We start from the raw sequence: 13,214 nt of genomic DNA on the forward strand, positions 1-13,214 counted from the left end.
TGAATGATTGATCCGCTCGAAGTGAAGGAGGCAGGGAGTTCCACAGCTAACCGGCTTTGACAGGAAAGATACTACCCCTGATCTTAGATAACTTAAATATTGGGATGGCAAGGCAGGTAGTGTTAGCTGTTCTAGTGGGCCTAGTAGAAGAATTTCTGTGGAATCTTTCAGTAAGGTAGCTGGGCGCAGCATTGTTCAGACATTTGTATGTAAGCGAGGCAGTTTTCAGCCGGATTTTGTCATTGGTAGAAAGCCAGTTGTTTTGTCTCCTGATCTCAGAGATGTGCTCTCCCCTTGCTACGCCAAGGGCCGCTCTGAGGGCATTGTTTTGGAGTGTTTGGATTCTTCTGATAATGCAGGGTCCCAGCAGATGCGACTGTAAGTCTCAAAGCCCTGGGTGCGGATCAAAAGAGGATGGTAGGATGACAGTGTGGCCAACTGCACATCGCCTGTCCTTCAACAGGGTTACTCGGGCACCTATAACTAGACCTCTGTTCCTCAGCCCTCGGCTGCTTCCTGGTATTCTCCCCATACACTCTCCACTTCCCTTACAAAGCCCTTATCTCGTTTCTGTATTACACCCTTCCTTCTTCTCCCACTCTCTTCTGAGGCTACTCACAATCTACTCCTTCTACTCCCGTTCGGACCCTTCTTGCCTCCCAAACTACTCTCCCAAACAAAAGTCTAACTCAACCTCCACCTTGTATTCTCCTCTTCCAGACTCCTTCCCTGTGCTTTCCATTATATGTCATCCCCTCCTTGCTGTTTTACTCATTCCCAACCCCGACTCTGCTTTCAAACGCCTTCTCCCCTCCTGGATTCTTCATTTACCCTTTGTTATTACTTTCAAAACAGTTGGTCAAACCCCATCCACTCTCCTGACCCACAACTCCACTATTTCCTGCCACCTGTACGGGTGCACTTTCCACTACCATCTACAGGTGTTAAAGTTCTGCTAACACCTCCTGTTCCCTGCTCTGAGATGGCGATTAACAGGGAGTGACCAGGAGACCCCATGCCACACCTATGCCCACCATCCACAAGCTTATAGAGACAACCAGCCCCATTGGTCACCCTACTTGAAGTCACCAGAGATAGGCAGGGAACTACATTAAGCCATTAATGTTAAATCCTGCATCTTAAGGGGCCTCAAATGCATGCTTCTCGCTTACAACGATTTTATTTTATTTTCCAAACTTTATTAATATTTCCAAAAATGCAGTTGCATTCGAGCAATGAATCCTGAGGTAAATAATACAAATCAGGTTACAAAGAGATTATAAATGTGTACACCATTCACTGACTAGTGCCTAGAGAGAGCAAAACAGTAAGCCCTGACGTGGTTGAGCCCACATTTCCCCATGTCTCGATCAGGAATGGCATCCACACCCTATACTTCAAACCTACACCCATCCATGCTCAGGGCCCAGCTGCAGCACGGTGTCCTGCCCAATGCCGGAACCATTGTCAGGGTTAACCTAGCACGGTAGGGTCACCTATGGCCAAGGTGGGTTCACAGCAGTGATAAGGATCTAAATAAGTTTGGCCTGTGCGTGTTGGATAGTGTATTTGAGCATAGGGTAGTGAAAGGGGACCAATTGTGTTGCCAATTTTTGCAGGGACCCCTGTAGTATTGCAAACATTCTCTCTTTTGGCCATGTGTTCCATATCTTCGTCCATCAGAGTCCTAAGGAGGGGCCCTCTGTATTTTTTCCAGCATCGGGCGATAGCAAGCCATGCTGCAGGACACGCGCGGTAAACCGGGGGAAGGTGTGCTGAATGTGTTGCTGCTCTATGCTTCTGGTGCTTCCTAGGACAGGGATCAGGGGGTCTAGGGGTCGTTCCGCGCCAGTTATTTCTTTTAGTTTAGCTGGTATCTCTTTCCAAAAGAGCTGGATCGTTGGGCATAGCCACCACATGTGATCCAAAGTCCCCGTCTCCCCACAACCCCTCCAGCACTGCATTAAAGACCCTCGGATAAATCCATGCGGGTTCATGGGTTATAGTACCATCTCAAATATGTTTTATACAAGAACTCCTTAGTGGTGGTGCATCTTGATGATTCGGCTGTTTTGGCCCATAAGGATGCCCAAGTTTTTGAAGGTATTTGCAGGCCCAATTCCTCCTATCATTTCCCCATATAGAGGGAAGAGTTAACCCTCACTGCCTCTATCTAGGAGACGGTAGAGCCAGGAAATGCTTCCTCTATGGATATCATCCCGAATTGTCAGCTCTAGTGGCGTGGGTTGTCTAGTACCTACTTTTTGGACAGATGGATTTGTAAGCCAGTGATGAGGCCGGATGTATGTGAACTTGTCCGCCTCTGAGAGGCTGAATTTGGCTTTGGCCTCTTAAAACGTCAGTAGCTGTCCCTATAGATAACAATCCCTTAGGGTCCTCAAACCTTCCTCTGTCCATCTCCAGAAGGCCAAACCATTGTATCCGAGGATGAATTCTGGATTGGCCAAGACTGGAGAGAAGGAACCCAGGCCTGGGCACACCCTGCATAGCTTTTGCGCCTTGTCCCAATAAGGGGCGGAAGTCGCCTTGCTCAGGAGACCCCTTGCCTAGCGGGTTTCACCTCTCATTGCGAGCAGATATAATAGCTGGATCTTTGTAGCTGTTTGCTCTTTCTGTTTCCAGTTTGTCTCAGCTGGGTTATGAAGCCAAGAGAAAACATGTGCTGGACCACCTGCAGGTATCTGTTTAGCGCCCCAAGTCCTCTGAGGGCAGCCACATGGGACAAGGTCCTCTATGCTATTCATGGGGTGGCCTACCTTTCCATATGAAGTGGAACATTGCCTTCTGCAGCAGGATCCACTTTGGGATGAGAACTGGGAGGCTGCTGCTGCTAAACACAGAGTAATTTGGCAACCATGTTAATTTTAAGGGCATGAATCCGTCCCATCCATGAGATGTCTCGAATAATCCATCAACCTAAATCTGATGTGAGGTGTTTAAGAAAGGGTGACACATTGTATCACATGAGAGTCCCCCTCTTCTTTGTAAACTTAATCCCCAGGTAGTTGAGCACGGAGGGCTACCAACGCAATGCTGAGAACTTTGGAGCATACGCATATTTAGGCAACTCAATTTGTTATAGTTTAATCGCAAAGCCTGCTGATTCCTGAAAGTCGGCGAGTTCCGCCATCGCTCCCGGGCAAGAGGAGCCTGCATCAGTTAAAAATAGCAAAATGTCACCTGCATATAGGGATATTTTATGAGGAATTGTATCTATTACTGGGCCTTTGATATCGGCAATAGCTCTAATTTTATGTGCAAATGGCTCAATGAATAGGTAATAGAAAAGTGGGGAAAGAAGGCATCCTTGCCGAACTCCCCCAGTCAACTCAATCCTTGCAGTGATGTGTTTGTTAATTCTGAGCATTGTGGATGGGGAGCTAAAGGTGGCATTAACTGAGGCCCTAAAGTTGGGGCCAAAACCCATACCCACCATTACCTCACGCAGGAACTGCCAATCCACTCTGTCGAAGGCTTTGTATGTGTCAAACCCCACCAAGATCAAGGGTGTCTGTTCGCAGGTAGCCCAATCCATAAAATTCACTGCCCTGCGTGTATTTGTCAGTGGAGACTGGCCAGTTACGAACTCTGTATTGGGTATGCCACGTTCGGCACGCTCTCCCCTTGAATAATAATGGTTCTAGTTGAATTCAGAACATGCTCAAATGTAAATTCAATCAAACTCTATTGTAACTAATTATTGGTTGCACAAAATGTCCGGCAAACACAATATAAACTAGTCATTTATTGCTCAAGATGTCAGCCGACACGTGTTTCAACTTCCTTCGTTTTCAAGGCTGACCATTGGATACAGAAAGTAAAAAATAACATTACATTGTATGTCAGCATTGATCCAAAATACATTGAAATTTGAGAATATACAGAAACAAAAAGTATGTTCATGAGAGAAAACAAGCAAATCAATAAGCATATTGTTTTGTGGAAAATGAAACATGAAATAATATAAAATTGGTACACATACCCCAGTAGTTGTCAAATGTACAGGAAAAGCGGGGGTTGAGCAAAGAAAAGAAAAAATAAAGAGAAGAAGATTCTTTGGTTTATGAACATGTCTAATTATTGTGTGTTGCTATTAAATAAATATAACAATATAGCATTGGTGTGAGCAGACAACACCCCAGAGTGGCACCATGCAGTTATAACCCATTGGCAGTAATGTGGTTGTGATTCCCTATATCCAAAATTAAGACACAGTATATTTAATTATATTGCTGATGCGTCACCAGTTATGAACCCTGATTGATCTGAATGTACAAGCAATGGAAGGAATAACATTAGTTGGGTAGCTAAGAGTTTTTCATCGACATTTAGAAGGGCTATAGGCCTGTATGAAGAGCCGTGGGATTGAGTTTTTCCCGGTTTAAAAATGAGAGTGTTCATAGATTATTCCATAGTGGGTCGGGGGGTTGTACAGGAGTTCAGGAAGGAATGAAACAATGTGGTAAGGTGTTGCCTAATGTGCGGCCGAAAACATGTTATAGAATGATGGCGTGAAGTGGTCTGGCCTGGGGGCTTTATGAGAGGTGACATTTTGGATTGCTAACTCCACTTCCCCCTCCCAGATGGGACTGTCGAAGAGGTCCCGCTGTTTGTCCACCTGTGGCAGGGAGATCCCCTGCAGGTATACCCAGGATGCAAGCCTAGGGTTTGACTACCCTGACATAATTTGTGATCAAAACTGGTGCGCTATTTCCAATTTTGCTTCTTCATCTCTTTGTGGGATGCCTGCACTATCTACCAGCTCTGCTATATAATTCCTAGTGTGTGTTTTCATCACTTTGTAATTCAAGAGTCTGTTCGCCTTATTCCCAATAGTGTAATAGCGTTGGTGTGTGTGTATTAGTGATTGCGCCGTGTGGTCTGAGAGATCTGCTTCCAGTTTACTATGAGCAACTCTGAGGGCCCTTTGGGCCTTCAGAGAAGTTTTGTGTTTTTTGCACTGCTTAACCTAGGCCTCCAACTCTTTCTTAATTTGTTCGTTCATGCATATATAGGCTGTTGATTGAGAGATTAGCCCCTCTCCCCCCGGTTCCACGGCTTTGAAGGCATCCCAAATGGTATTCAGAGACATTCCCTGGGTTATGTTAATTTCAAAATAAGAAGTGATCAGGTCGACCAAGTCCTGACGAATAGCCAGGAACCTTAGGGGGGGCCTGCTTCATTCTCCAAGGGGGCTTAAGGGATGATATTGCATGTGGTCAATTTGCAGGTTGGCCTCAACTATGAATGATCAGAGTGAACCCTGATGCTAATATTGGAACTCAACACTATGGGGACTAGGGAGGAAGATAGCAAGAGCAGAGCTATTCGGGCGTGCCCCCTGTGGGCATGAGATAAGAAGGTATAATCTTTCTCCTCCTCATGTTGGAACTGGCAAATATCTTCAGGTCGCTCATAAATTGTAGCAAGGCACAAGCACATTTAAAGTCAGTGGGACTAGCTCAGAGTGTCTTACCCCGAGTTGGGTTCAACACTGTGTTAAAGTCCCATTAGCAGTTGACCTCCCATGAAGGACGCAATTCTGGGGACTAAGCCCTTAAAAACTTGGACTTGATTCTCATTCAAAAGTCTTTAGATGGCCAAAAGTGTGCCTTTGATCATAAGGTAGCCGTCTCCTTGGTCTCTAAGGGCTGCGTACTTGGTGAATACTTAGTGAAGGGTATGTCTCTAGCCAGCAATATAGCGACTGCATATTTCTTTTCCTCACTTGAGGTAAAGAACTGTGACAGAAAGGATTCTGAGTGCATACGCGGCTCGTCTGACCTAAACAAGTGAGTTTCTTGAAGCATCACAATCTGTGCTTTCAACTGGGATAGGCGAGAAAACCTTTCTCTGTCCTTCGAGGGGGAGGTGAGCCCCTGAATGTTTTTAGAGGCGAGTCTCAGCTCAGCCCAATTGTGTCCATCTATGTGGAATTTCAAACATGTTACGTCTTCCGCTTAAACCCGGTTTTAAATGCACACTCTCTAGTGACGGTTTCCAAAAAGGAGCAATGTATGTGAGGGAAATGGAGTAATAGTGTTCTGCATTGTATTTGTGCATTAAATTAATTTCAATTATATTATTTAAAGGATCGTAACGTTCCCATTGAAAGGGAAATAAATCACTGTACAAAATAGAAGACCTATAAACCACGAATATTTCCAACATTAAGATGGTTAGGTCATGCAGAAACAAGCATTGGCAAAGCTAACAAGTCTGGCTTTTTTTTATAGATGTTTGTTTACGAAGAGGAGGATGGAGGAGTGTGAACGTAGATGGTTGTGTGGACTGATGACTCAGTAATATTGTATGGATTAGTCTGATTGAATAAGTGTGGATGGATGAGTGTAATGGATTGCATTTTTAAGTGGGAATGACCTGGTCAGATGTACAAGTATGAATAGATGAGTGATGTGATTTTGTGTGTGGACGGATTTGATTTTGTGGGTTGGCAGATTGGGTAAATAGTATGGATGGGTGCAATTGGACACCCATATGTGAATTTTGTCACCAGGCCTTCTAAAGGTCCTGAAAAACATGCAGAATTATAGAAGGACTTGCAGAGAAAAGCCTTCACTGAAACATGTTTTAGTAGCACAGCTCTGTTTTAGCGACCTCATCCTGTGTTGTTTCGACAATGTCAAGTAATGCCACCCACCATTATTTCTAATTGCACATCTTATCATAGTTCCTCTCATAAAAATACTTCCACACCTGCTAACAGTGCTCTGTGATTCCGCCATGTCAGCCAGGTATAAGGCAAATAAGGAAGGAGCTACATTTTTTAATCCTCAGAGATATATCCTCGCGATCAAACTCAATGTGCCAGGGGTTTAGTACCTCTTTTCTTACACTGTTTTCAGCCACTAAACTCTGCTGAAATAAAGTTGTGTAATGTTTAACCCAAGCCTCAGCCGAGACTTGGTTGGTAACGAATGTGATTGGTCGATAGAAATACATGAAGAAAAAAACCTCTAACATGAGGTTTTGGCGTCCGGATGAGAACAATGAGCAGGTCATCAAGAATCAACATTTCAGCAAGTACAGTGAGCATGCAAAAGGGGAGAACACTATAAAAGGAAAGGCTTCCACTTCCTTCACTAGTTATGCAACTGGTCAGAGCAGAAGGTATAGCCTGCTCTGTAACCTACCATTGTAACTGCTTTTTCCAGGGATTTAACTGCTATAGGAGCCATCTCCAGTACGAGGGATTTCCTTTTTGTTGTCGGTGCAGGAAGTAATAGAGTGCTGGGTGTTCGCATTGCCCACAAACAATATCCACTCCATATATCAAAGAGGAGATCAAACTCACTCTTGAGAAAGGAAATTGCAGAGAATGCTACCTACTCAAATGCTATTCGCCTTTCCAGCTCAAAACTACTGACCAAATTCCCTGTCCAAGCACTATACTCCTTCCAGGAGGACACTGGTGAGATGCTTGCTAACTAGACACTACTCCTACTTCCAGTTAGAGAGATCTGAGTTTGTTTGCTGTGCTAACAATACTTGCCAGAACCCGGTAACAGTTCACATTAGTCATTGAGACATTAGTCTCCTTCCTGGGAGAAACCTTCTGGACTTTCTACTCTGGGGAACTTCTTTTCAGTCTGCCAAACAGGCCTGAGGAAATCCAGGTTTACTTTTGACTGAGAGTATTACAGTCCACCCTTCAGCAATGGCTGATTATTCCTAAAGACACTATCCCAGTTTCACCATATGAAAGAAAGAACAAGTTACTCACTGTAGTGGAAGCGTGGCTTTGCCATATTGTGCACCCATACCCATTTTGTCTTTTTATACTAACCTGTACATCTGAAGTAGCCCCCCATACAATGAGGTGTGGCTATGCCAGATTATGCTTTCAGGATCCACCCGCATGTTTATAACCCCTATGTGTGGTCCCGCACTTTGATGTCTTTCTTATTTGTACTTACTGAAACTAGCGCCTAGATGCCTCTGGGTTTTGGACGCTGCTATGAACACAAAAATAAATAAAGTGAGTGACATTTGTATTCTTAGTCCACAGTCCCCCGTCCTCCATACTTATGGGAGTCTGTCCTGTGGGTATGGTACCGGAACACTTTTGCACAGCACAAAAGTAAAACGTCCCCCTTAAGAAATGTAGATTGCATGGTAAGATGCAGAGTGTGGGCATGGCAAGCCCTACTGGCGACTCCTACTGTCAAAACATGTCAGTCCTTGCATCGGCTAGACGGGACACCAGACTAACAGCCTAATTAATAAGAGATGGCGGGAGTGGCGTACAGAGAAAAGGGGACTATGGACTAATAGCACAGAAGCCACTACGGTGAGTAACTTGTTCTTATTCTTACGTCCAGTCCCCTTTCCTCCATATTCATGGGAGATTACATAGCATTAATCCCCTTGAGAGGCTGGCAATAATCTAGGAAAACAGGTTTTGCCGCATGTCAAGTATATGCAGAATTCTTTCCCCTGTCTGCGGAGATTTAAAAAATATAGTTAAATGATCTTTTGGTTAAAGTGAAAAGCTGACACTACCTTAAGCAGAAAGTTAGGATGAATTCTTAATACCACCTTTTCTCTGTGAAATGTAGTATATGGCTGTGCTGCCAACAGGGCTTGAATCTCGGTAATGCTTCTAGCGGCAGTAATAGCCACAAAAAAACGGTCTTCGACAAAACAAGCTTTATGTCTACCGATGACATGTCTATGTCTGTCTATGTCTTTAGGCTTATAACGTGCCGTAAGCCCGCGGGCATCAGGGCGCGGGGAAAGCAGAAATGTTAAATTCACACATGAGAGTTTTGAGGGTTCATAGTGTCTCTACTGCACTGAAGAGATTGCAGTGATGCTTCAAGTCTATTGGAAAAGAAAAGTTTTCAGAGCCTTCCTGAAACAGAGTTAATTTCCTTCTTGTCTCAGGGTCATCGGTGACCCGTTCCAATATTTTGCCGCTTTGACAGGGAAAGATCTTCCCCTTCCAGTTGCCCTTTTGGCCTCTGGTATATTTAAGAGACCTGTGTCTGCTGATCTTAGGCGTCTTTGGGGCACACACATGGAGAATTGTTTTTTGAAATAGGCCAGTGCCTCCCCAAATAGACATCTATGGACTATCATCATCGCCTTAAACTTGACTCTGTCCACTATTTTAAGCCAATGCAATTCCTTTCTTCCTTCTGATATATGGTCTCTGTGTTTTTTCTTTTTAATGATGTGAACCGCATCATTTTGCATTACTTGGCATTTTGTTAACTCCCTCTTAGAGGCTCCCAGTAGCAATGCATTTCCATAGTCTAAAAGAGACAACAGAATTGCTCTTGCGATGGTAGCCGAATTTGTCTCGTTTATGAATGGTCTGATTGCACTCAGAAGACACAGGTAGTACATGTTGTTTTTGTACAGATAATTAACCTGTACTCCGGAGCCTAGGGAGGCTTCCACCATCATACCTAAAGTTTTTACCTTAGATCAGGGCAGGGTGCACAACTGATTTTGACAGAGGGCCGAAAGTACCCTACATGATGGCTATAGTGGGCCGAAAAGTAAATGTGGGTGGGGCGGGTGGCGTGGCGTGGCAGGAGGCTTTTTCAACACCTAATTTTTAGTAAACACTATGCCCCATAGCCCCCACCCCTCAAGCAAACACTATGCCCCATGGCTCCCACCCCTCATGCAAACACTATGCCCCATGGCCCCCACGCCCCAACCAAACACTATGCCCCATGGCCCCCACCCCTCATGCAAACACTATGCCCCAAGACACCCCCCTCAAGCAAACAATATGCCCCATGACACCCCCCCTCATGCAAACACTATGCCCAAGGCCCCCACCCCTCAGGCAAACACTATGCCTATTGGCCCCCACTCCCCAACCAAACACTATGCCCCATGGCCCCCACCCCTCATGCAAACACTAGGTCCCAAGACACCCACCCCTCATGCAAACACTATGTCCCATGGCCCCCACTCCCTAACCAAACACTATGCCCCATGACACCCATCCCGCATCATGCAAACACAATGCCCCAAGACACCCACCCCTCAAGCAAACACTATGCCCCATAGCCCCCACTCCCCGACCAAAAACTATGCCCCAAGACACCCACCCCTCATGCAAACACTATGCCCCATGACACCCACCCCTCATGCAAACACTATGCCCCAAGACACCCCCCTCATGCAAACACTATGCCCCAAAACACCCACCCCTCAAGCAAACACTATGCCCCATGCCGCCAACCATGCCCCATGTATACATACTCACACAGACCCCAAGCCCCCCACCCCTGCATACAAACTAACAAGCATACACCATGTACCCATACAGACCCGAACCCCCCCACCCGCAACTCAGCACACAAACCCACAAGCATACACCATGCACCCATACAGACCCAAACCCCCCACCCCCAACTCAGCACACAAATCCACAAGCATACACCATGCACCCATACAGACCCGAACCCCCATCCCCAACTCAGCACACAAACCCACAAGCATACACCATGCACCCATACAGACCCGGACCCCCACCCTTAACTCAGCACACAAACTCACAAGCATACACCATGCATCCATACAGCCCCGCCCCCAACTCACCATACAAACTCACATGCATACACCATGCATCCATACAGACCTGAACCCCCCAACTCACCAAACAAACTCACAAGCATGCACGCATACAGACCCGGACCCCCCACCCCCACATCTCAACATACACTTCACTTGCACACAAACACATTCAGGCAGACCCGACACACACCCCACCCCCGCATCTCAACACACACTGCACTTGCACACCAACACATTCAAGCAGACCCGACACACACCCCACCCCCGCATCTCAACATACACTGAACTTGCACACAAACACATTTAGGCAGACCCGACCCCCACACCACCTCCGCATCGCAACACACACTGCACTTGCACACAAACACATTCAAGCAGACCCGACACACACCCCACCCCCGCATCTCAACATACACTGAACTTGCACACAAACACATTCAGGCAGACCTGAGCCCCTTCCGCATCTCAACATACAATCCACTTGCACACAAACACATTCAGGCAGACCCGACCCCCACGCCCCCTCTGCATCTCAACACACACTGAACTTGCACACAAACACATTCAGGCAGACACGGCCCCCACGCCCCCTCCGCATCTCAACACACACTGCACTTGCACACAAACACATTCAAGCAGACCCGACACACACCCCACCCCGGCATCTCAACATACACTGAATTGCACACAAACACATTCAAGCAGACCCGACACCCCCACCACCCCCGCATCTTAACATACACTGCAGACATACAAATACAAACACACCCATACACACCCGACACACCCCCCACCTCAACATACATACAAAAACAAAAAACGCAGTCAGGACGGACCCGAGACAGACAGACACACACACACAAACATACATACAGCACAGCCCCCCCCCCTGTTCTTACCCAGACGTGCTGGAACGCTGGCGAGACTTCTGGCACTACGGCTGGTGTGGCAAGCAAGGCTGAAATGCCTTCCGGCATCAAGCCTTACTGGCTACGCCAGCCGTAGTGCTGGCACTCCATTGGTGCAGCACACACGCACTACATGGCTCGTAGGAGCTGCGTGGTTCGTGTGCGGGCCAGTGAGGGCCAGTGTTTTGTCTGGCCTGAAAGACAACAAAGTCTTTCCTAATGGAGGCCGGCCGATGCTACTTGCGGGCCACCCTCCATTAAGAAAGTCTTTGTGCCTCGCGGGCCGGACAAAACGGCATGGCGGGCCGCAACTGGCCCGCGGGCCGTATGTTGTGCACCCATGCCTTAGATACTACTGGTATGATGACTGCTTTAATGTGGAAATCCAGCTTGGACATGGATTTGAATGGTTTATGCGAAATCAAAGCTAACACAACTTTGAGATCCCATACCAGGTGATGTTTAGCGACTGGTGGAAAAATTTGGAGTAAACCCTCAAAGTGTCTTTTTAGAATGGGGTTTGAAGTGGATATGTTGAGTTTTGGCGAACTGGCATAGGCTCCTACAGCTGATAAGTATGTGCAACAAGAATGTATATTAATGCTGGGAGAAGCTATATAAAACAGAAATGAAAAACATTGTGCAAATAAGTAAAGAAGGATGAAGAGGGTCAAATGAATGGAAGGCAAACCCTAGTCCACTTACTCTTGTATTATGATCTAGTAGATTGCCTTCTGGCAGCTTGCATGATGATAAGATTGTGATGATCTGAAATGCCCAGGCCAGCAAAGGTTAACTGCTCAGGTACCAAGCCGCTTAGTTTAGAGATGCTGCAGAGGGATGAAACACCTGTCCCCCTGCTGAAATAGGATATCTTGAGTCACTGGCAAAATCAGTGGGCCGTGAGTGCTGAGGAGAAGCCTGAGTACCATATACTGGTTGCACAGTTGGGAGGCATCAAGATTAGAGTGCAGTTGTTCACACTCTTGAATTTGGACAGCACTCCTGGAATCAGAGGTAATGGAGGAAAAGCATACCACTGCATTCTGTTCCAAGTAATCTGTAGTGCGCCCCCTAGAGATTTCGGATCTTGTCCCAGAAGGGATGCAAACCATGGACACTTGCAATTGCGTGATGTTGCGAAAAGGCCCACATGAGGCTGGCCTCCGGTCATGAAAATCTCTTGTAAAACTGTTTCATTCAGTTCCCACCGGTGATTGCAGTGGGAAAGGTGGCTTAATGTGTCCGCCTCAATGTTGACTTCTCCTGCCAAAAGAGCACCATGAAGAGAAACTGGTAATATTCTGCCCACTCCCAAATCTGGATGGCTAGACAACACAGAGGTGGAGATCTCGTTACCCCTTGCTTGTTTATATAAAAGAACAAGTTACTTACCAAACTGGTAACAGTCTTTCGATGGGATGTTCCTCCGACATATTCCACATCTATGACATGTAATGTCCACAGCTGTGCACTTCAGAAACTTTTCAGCAGAGGGAGTCTTGCGTCTATAGCGTCGTGCCGATGTCCCTCGCGGGTCTCCATCGAGGGTCGACGTCACCGGATGTTATAAATAGGACACACGGCGCCCATTGCCTCAGTTTAGATTTTTCCCCAGAACGTGTGGCACCAGTTCCAGCCAGTATAACTGCCTACAGCCTTGAGGAAATGGAAGCTGCAATCACAGAGGAAATTCTCCAGAGGGGCAGGCTGGGAGGGCGATGT

The 13,214-nt window shown here is 46.4% G+C and overlaps 1 protein-coding gene across 4 annotated transcripts in view; it reads right to left on the bottom strand.

The window, feature by feature from the left end:
• LOC138527959 (transcription initiation factor TFIID subunit 4-like) overlaps positions 1-13,214 on the bottom strand; it is a 3,082,360-nt gene that overhangs the window by 1,292,447 nt on the left and 1,776,699 nt on the right. The gene's annotated exons all lie outside the window — the stretch shown is intronic.

This window comes from Ambystoma mexicanum, chromosome 1q (assembly GCF_040938575.1).
Source record: "Ambystoma mexicanum isolate Mex_15411 chromosome 1q, UKY_AmexF1_1, whole genome shotgun sequence".
NCBI lineage: Eukaryota > Metazoa > Chordata > Amphibia > Caudata > Ambystomatidae > Ambystoma > Ambystoma mexicanum.